At 35.6% G+C, this 7956-nt stretch overlaps 1 long non-coding RNA gene across 1 annotated transcript in view; it reads right to left on the bottom strand.

The window, feature by feature from the left end:
• LOC132154089 (uncharacterized) overlaps positions 1 to 7111 on the bottom strand; it is a 21434-nt gene extending 14323 nt beyond the window's left edge. The window contains exons 1-2 of the long non-coding RNA XR_009437058.1: positions 6880 to 7111; positions 968 to 1006 (exon numbers count right to left, since the gene is read on the bottom strand). This is a non-coding gene — a long non-coding RNA (uncharacterized LOC132154089). The remainder of the gene's footprint in view (positions 1 to 967; positions 1007 to 6879) is intronic.
• Positions 7112 to 7956: the final 845 nt, after the last annotated feature.

Here is a 7956-nt window from a genome sequence, read left to right as displayed (position 1 = left end):
ACTAAAATAACACTGTGTTGTTTTGTGTAGCTAGCTGTGCATTCAGAAAGAGATGTTTGTGAACGTGAATTTTGTTGTTGTTCTTTAACACTGTTCAGATTTTGTTGATTGTGCATTTGGAAAAGTTGCATTTTACTTTTTTTTAATTAACACTAAAATAGCACTGTTTTTGGTTTAGTTGGTTTTGCATTTGTGCATTTGAATAATTATGAATTTTATTGTGGTTTAACTAAAACAAAATTTCAGTTTGTGCATTCAGAAAAAATCATTTGTGGACATGTGATTTTTAATAATTATTGTATTTTGTTGTTGTTCTTTAAGGCTAAAATAACACTGTTTTCAGGTCAAGCTGTCTGTGCATTCAAAAAGAGTCGTTTGTGGATATGCATTTGAATAACTATGAGTTTGTTTTTATTTAACACTAAAGTAACACTGTTTTCAGTTTAGCTGTGTGCATTCAGAAAAAAAATCATTGGTGCATGTGAATTAAGAATTTGGGAGGTTTGTTGTTGTTTAGCACTAAAATAACACTGTCTTTTGTGAAGCTGCTTGTGCATTTAGAAAGAGACGTCTGTGGACGTGAATTTTAATAATTATGATTTTGATGTTCTTTAACACTAAAATAAACATAACTGCAAAGACATGACTAAAATAAGTCACTGGTCTGAGATCATTCTGCCATTTTTTGGAGGTCTTATTCATATCAGCGATGAAATAAACCATAAATCTGGCATTATGCATTTATTTAAAGCACAAAACTAGTTTCTACTGACTGATTCTGCTATGGGTCAACACACACACACATAAAATGCATTAACATTCTAATTCTATTTTAGAAATGTACTGTGAATAAAACTAAATCATATTAGTCTTTATGAAACACATATTAAAATGTATGATGCTCAGTAGACATCGCTGTCTGTGTGTTTTGAGCTTTGTGCAGTAGATTAAACTGAAGAGGGTTTACCTGAAGCAGAGCTCATCTGTGAGACACTTTCAAAACGTGCTGAAATTAGAGAGAGTAAATCATATTTCATATCCTATTCCACATCACTCACAGTCAACACTACGGTCGTACTCAGTGCTTTTTTTTAATGTTATTATCACAGGCTGTGTGTTGCATGAATAATAATTCTTAAATTGAATAATGCTTCCTCTTTAAAGAGGAACTGAACCCTTGGTGCGTATGCGTATTAGGCTTCTATATTAATATTTGCTTGCAATACATCATGTTTCAACATAACATAGCATACATCAATACAATAATGTCTGTCATGCTTCCTCACGGACACTCTCTTGAATTAAAGCTGATTACTATCATGGAAGAAGATTTCAGAGCTAATTTAAGTGCAATTTGCATTCCACCTTACAGTATAAATCTGCAATCAGCTGTCAGATGTGTAAAACGGCGTAAGCTTGAGCTGGACACATGCATTCATGCATGGTTTATTTTAAAGCTACGCTGCTAGTCCAGTATCATAATAATACCACGGTACCATGTTACCATTTTAATGTAGAGTATATGGTAAACATGCAAGAGTTGTGTTGTGTAAATTATTATACATTTTCATATTCTGTGTATATTATGGGATGTTCTCTCGGATTCATTAAACACTGAATTCATTGATGTGCTATTTCATGCTAACAAGGAACTTTCTGTCAAATGTATGACCAAACATTCTTTGAGTGACATTAACAAAATGATCTGAGTTCTCTGATCTTTAATAGTGTTCTCAAGAACAGAAATGTGATTTACACATCATTCATGGAACGACTAAGGTTTTTTGAATGTTACTTGTGTCAAAATGCTCTGAATGTGTTTGCAAAATTATTAACATTTAAAAAGCTGCATGTTTTGAATGTCCAGAGAACATTAAAATTTCATAACTTACTAGGAACGTAAAAAAAACAAACATTCTTAGAATATATTTTTGTTGGCTTGGATTAGAGCATGGATACCGAGGAACACTTAAATGTTTTTTATGAATGATGTCAGTCTTGCATTTCCATATTCTTAATCTTATTTCAAAACTTTAGCACAAAAAAACAACCTTTATTTGTACCGCATTCATGGAACGTTTTTTTATGTTACTAATTGTTTCAGAGAATATTAGGATGCAACATTTCCATAACGTTTGCGAAATCATAAAATGCAACGTTCTCTAAACATTTAAAAACTGGACGTTTTGAATGCTCAGAGATCACTGCATTTTCATAACTTAATGGGAACGTTAGCAAAACATTTTGTTTTTGCTAGCTGGAATTCAAGACTATATTATGGATATCAAGAAACACTTAAATGTTTTTATGCAAACTGTGGGCTGTCACTGGGGCAGCTCTTTTGTACCCTTTAGTTACTAATATGTGCATTTAAGGTGCCCTTTATATACAAATGTGCACACCAGTGACAGCTTTTGTACCTTTCTTCTGAGTGTGATATCAGATTAATATGATTATTATAATTATTCCGATCCAGAACAAACTAGAAAGTCTCTCATTACTAGTGTTTCTACAGAAACGTGAATATAATTCCCTTGTCCACGTGTTATGAAACATTATCCCATCTTACTTTGCATTACTCTCAAAACGTTATAGCACACACGCGCTCCCTGAACCTCATTAGCAGATTCCACACATATTTCTGTTGTAATTCAGTTTTAGGCATGTATTCTGTCCGTGCACTTCCACAAAAGCCTCTGTAACGCGCTCGAGTCCGTCTTCTCTCTCCGTCTCTGGGTTCATGAAGTCAGTGGGATTAGTTTCTACTTTCGGTTCTCTAGCTTTATGATATTTCATAAACTCATACAGCTAGATAACCAAAGAGAGAAACTCACCCGTGCGTGTTAAAGGAGCCTCGGACACATGCACGACTGTTTCACCACGATTCACTTCACAATTCACTGAGAGAAATCGACTTCAACCAACCTCATTTCTATTCATCAGCATTAGACAATTTAATAAAACCCCTCTCTCTCTCAGACACACACACACATCCACTTGTGGTTTACGGGGCTCTATAGGCGTAATGGTTTTTATACTGTACAAACTGTATTTTCTATTGCCCTACACCTTGCAGAAAAACTACTGGCAATTTTTCAATTTCATAAAAAAGAGTTTTATATGTTTTTAAGCTTTTTGTTTAACGGGGACACAGGAAGTGTCCTCATAAACCGTTTACGTTGTATCCATGTCATTATACACATTTGTGGCCTCATCATAAATCATATATACCATGCACACACACACACACACACACACACACAGGTGCAGCAACTCAAACTCAGAATAGATTTGCGTTGGAACAAGAACAATAAAAATTGATAGCATTTATATATTTGTGGAGCTCAGATGTTGGCTTATTATTTATATGAACTGATCAACATACTTTAAATAGTACCCTATTAAAACATAACATAGCTTGTATCTGCATGTGTTTGCTTTGCACCTGCATGGATGCAATTAGAGATAAATATGAACTATTTACATCAGACATACCTTCCTTTCTGATGCTCGGATCATTTGGTTCACTCCACATGCTTTTACAAATCCAAAGAGAGTTGGTTAAGGCTTCAGTTGGTCTTTTAATAATGCCAGACAGGCCTGAGCATCTAACTAAAGATGAAACACACATGCTGATAATCTTCAGAGCAGCATCTAATGGAGCAGAAGCAACTGACCTCATTACAAATGAAAAGCCCAACCCACATCCTGTGACTCTGCCTCTTTCTCGCAAGTCTACTTAAGTCTTTCATTTCTCTAAGTGGGGACAAAATATATAAGCTGTAGACCACCCTAATCCCTGTAAGAAAACCTGCATTTCTGAATAATACACACACAGGCCTATATATATATTTATATATAACTTAAAACTAGATTCAAGATATTTATTTGTCACGTACATGGTTATATGGAGAGCGTACCAGCAGTGAAAAGTAAGAACAATTAAAAATGCTATTCCTTTATACCTACATTCATGTTCTAACAACATATAATTCAATGTTTTTATCTATTTTTGTGGGTTTATTAATTGGGGGAGAAATAAACAATAAATGCATACATAAACACACAACTGATGTATCTCTACATGTGTGTTATAAAAACACATATTTTAAACATCATATGCTCCATACTCAAACTCTTTCAGATGCTACTTTTTTCATTTTCTATGCTGTTATTCATTTAACCTGTTTCATATTTCCATAGAGGCCCAGAGTCACTCCATGAATAGCATTCCTTACCATGACAATAAAATCACTACAATGAATGTGCTTTTCAAATGACAATGACTGCGAGACTCTGAATGTGTCTGAATATAGATATAATTCATCCCGGCAAACTCTAAAATAACAGACAATCAGTCTCAGAAATATTTGAATGGATGATGCTGAGCAATCGGATTCATTTCTGATTTTACACACAGGCCTCTGATTCTCAGTCAATTATCAGCATTATTTATAATTGGCTAAAGTATGATTTATGATCCTGACGTGTGTTTAGAGGCCTTTAACTAAACCAGTCTTCTTCATAATGCGCTATATTTAGCTCAACTATTTTAGACCACCTCATCAAAGATACACACACACACACACACACACTGGTTTGCAATAATGGAATGATCCACTTGTATTGGTTTACATGGAGGAATGTTCCATTTACTGCATACAGTGTCATTGACACACACTCACACACACACACACACACACACACACACACACACACACACACACACACACACACACACACACTGGTTTGCAATAATGGAATGGTCCACTTGTATTGGTTTACATGGAGGAATGTTCCATTTACTGCATACAGTGTCATTGACACACACACACACACACACACACACACACACACACACACACACACACAAAAAACAGCTCTTCAGATCTTAAATTAGTCCAGAATAAAAGTGAGTGAGTCACCGGTTTATATCAATTATGATTCTACAAAAGCCTCACAAAGATTGAAACGCACCAGAACAGACTCTTTTTAATCGATAGAGAGAGAAAAAGACACTGTTTAAAAGATGAAAAGTGAGTATTTTCTGTATTGGTGTTTGATGCTAGTGTTTTTCCTCTCGGTGTGTTCCGAGTGACGGTGTGTGTTATCTATGTTTTGAGCCAAGACTTGTGTTGCTTGGAATGAGTTTTGCAGGTGATGTGAAGTGTTGAGCTCAGGTGACTGTTGCTAGTGCAGACTGTACAGTAGTTAGAGTGTAGCTCCAGTTGTGCTCACTGTCGTTTAGCAATCGAAAAAAACTGTAATACCATAAAAATACACTAACTCAGATTAAACAGACCGAAGTATTTAAATAAACCAATATTTTTTTTATAAAAATATCCACTTCTCTAAGCTGCAAATGTAATTCGTTTTTGCTGCCGTTTCTAAAAAAAGACCTTATTATGTTTTATTTATTTTTAGTGTCTTTTCTTTCTTTCTTTCTTTCTTTTTTTGCCTGATTTCTCATTTGTCCTGTTTTTCTCTCTCTCTACTTGTGCTTCATTCCTGCGGACTGCTTTCAGTTATCAACAGAACAATATGTTGCGTTTCATTTCGATTTCACAGAATGATTTACGTGTCGATTTACGGGAATTTATTTATTATTTTTAAAGAAGACTTTTATGATGTTTTAATGCCGTTTTAAATGTTTTATACAGTTTTGTATATGTGCGAAAATTTCCAGGTTAAAACACTGTTTGATATTTTATTTTTAACATGTAGCAGGCATCAAACCATTTAAATTTAAATGATAAAATTGATGTTAATATTTCCTGGCATTTTCCCAGTAAAGATGCTTTTGTATTTACTAAAATAGTCTAAGCATAATCCAGATGTGCTTTAGCGAAATATCGTATAAAAGTATGTGGATCGAACAGAAATCCATGTTAAGTTAATGCATCTGTAGAAATTTTGCATTTGCTGCAGGTATCACACATCAGATTATTAAATATGATCGAAGCATCTATTAAGAAAGCCACTCTTTGAAGAGTCATTGTGAGTTAACTGAAGAATTTCGCTTCCTAAACGACACGTTCATGATGAATCGTGTGTGTGTGTGTGTGTGTGTGTACTTATTTATACTTTTTGTTCTAAAGGTGTCTGAAATCTTCCATATTTTCAGCATGCATTAAAAGTGTTAAAAGTTGCATCACCTAAATTATCAGCAGCAAACAATAAAAATAAAACAGCTGCTCAAGACTAAATAAAAATGGCTTTTTTTATTTTTTTAAAAACTCCGATTCTTTAATGAAAGATCTTCACTTTTTATCCAGAAACGCTATTATTCATCAGTCTATTGTTCTCCTCAAATACTCCTCGCTGAAGAACCGTGTGAAAAAAACACCACAAACAAGTGAGCGAGAAAAATGAGGCCTGAAGAAAGAAGTCAACATCAAGTTCAACAACGAGCTGTTCCTCATTATCATGACAATATAGTCTGGGAGCAGCGAGGGGCCACAGACACACAGTTCTCCCCTTCATAACATTATATGCGTTATTATAAGTACATTTATACACAGGTTGTGAATATGACATATGGCATGGCATATTTGTTTCAATGCAAAGAGCAGAAAACACTGCTTTCGAAGAAACCATTAATGCAACATAAAAAAAACTGAGAATGCAACTGCATATCTTTACCTAAAATAGTTTTTTTTGGAGTTAACTTAAAATGCACAACAAATTGCATTCAAAATCAGAAAGTTCAAGAGTGTGTTCAGCAATCCAACACGTGCAAAAAGAATAAACGCACGTGCATTTGGGTATTTTAACTGTTTAAGCGTCTAAATATGTAAAAAAAAAATTGCAGTAACATTTGATTTAATGTTCAACAGAACGCATTCCGAATGCACATGCAGGTTTGAAGAATATGCTCACCGCGTCCTCGTGTCTTCGGATTCAAATGAAAGTGAAGGATGAAAGTTAGAGGAGGCTCTGCAGCATCACACGCACTGCTAAACGCTCCTCCATTGTGGCTCAACTGCTTTTGTTCGCGCTCTGCGTGCGCGAGCCGCTTTCCTTTCATTCATTTACATCCTTTCGCGTTTTTGTTCGTCAGCAAACAAGCGCCGAGCGCGAGAGACGTGAAAATGATGGACTGAACGCGAGAGAATGAGATAGAGAACAGAAGAGGAGGGGCAGAGAGAGAGAGAGAGAGACAGAGAGAGAGAGAGAGGCACAAAGCGAGCATCCACTCCCAGCAAAAAGGACCATTGCAGCAGATTGTGTGTGTGTGTTGCCAGGGAAAACTGCACATTTTATTAATGCAATTAACTGATTTTTATTACATAATGGCTTGATGCATCATGGCACTTGCTAAAATGTTTTCTTTCGTAACTCTCACATTACAAGAAGATAAGATACAGTATTTAAGTGCATTCTCTAAACATCTGATATGCACATGCAGCACATGCACTGAGTGATGCAGAACTTCAATCCTTACTGAAACACTGAGGCACACATGCTTCACGTGTGTTACAGGACGCACATGTCTGGAGCAGATGCATGACTCGCCATGTTGAATAACCAAACAGCGCGAGCGCGAGCGCGAGCTCCGGTTGGTCTGTGTCGGTGTGTCGGTGTGGCGTGTGTAATTCTTCAAACCTGTGCGTGCGCGCGCGCCCTATAAACGCGAACGCGAGGAGAGAGTGAGATTACCCGTGCCAGGCATAAAATGACATAAAATACTCAAATATACAGCAGCTGTGCATTGTAAGGCTAAATAAATGATACGTTCGTCGAAATGATAAACATTAAAACAGCATTAAACATCATAAAAGCGATGTTTGAATAATCGCGGGTTGTTCTTGGATTTTAAAAGAGTTTCCATCTCATTTTTTGAATTTATTTGGGATTTTAATTGTGCAAATCGCTTGCACTTTTAGGTTTACATCTGTAATTTAAGACGAAAACAACAGAATCCCGAATAAGAACTCTATTTAAGATAAAGTCAGA

The sequence above is a fragment of the Carassius carassius genome, chromosome 12 (assembly GCF_963082965.1).
Source record: "Carassius carassius chromosome 12, fCarCar2.1, whole genome shotgun sequence".
In the NCBI taxonomy this organism is placed as follows: domain Eukaryota; kingdom Metazoa; phylum Chordata; class Actinopteri; order Cypriniformes; family Cyprinidae; genus Carassius; species Carassius carassius.
This window is presented reverse-complemented; position numbering and strand designations above follow the sequence as displayed.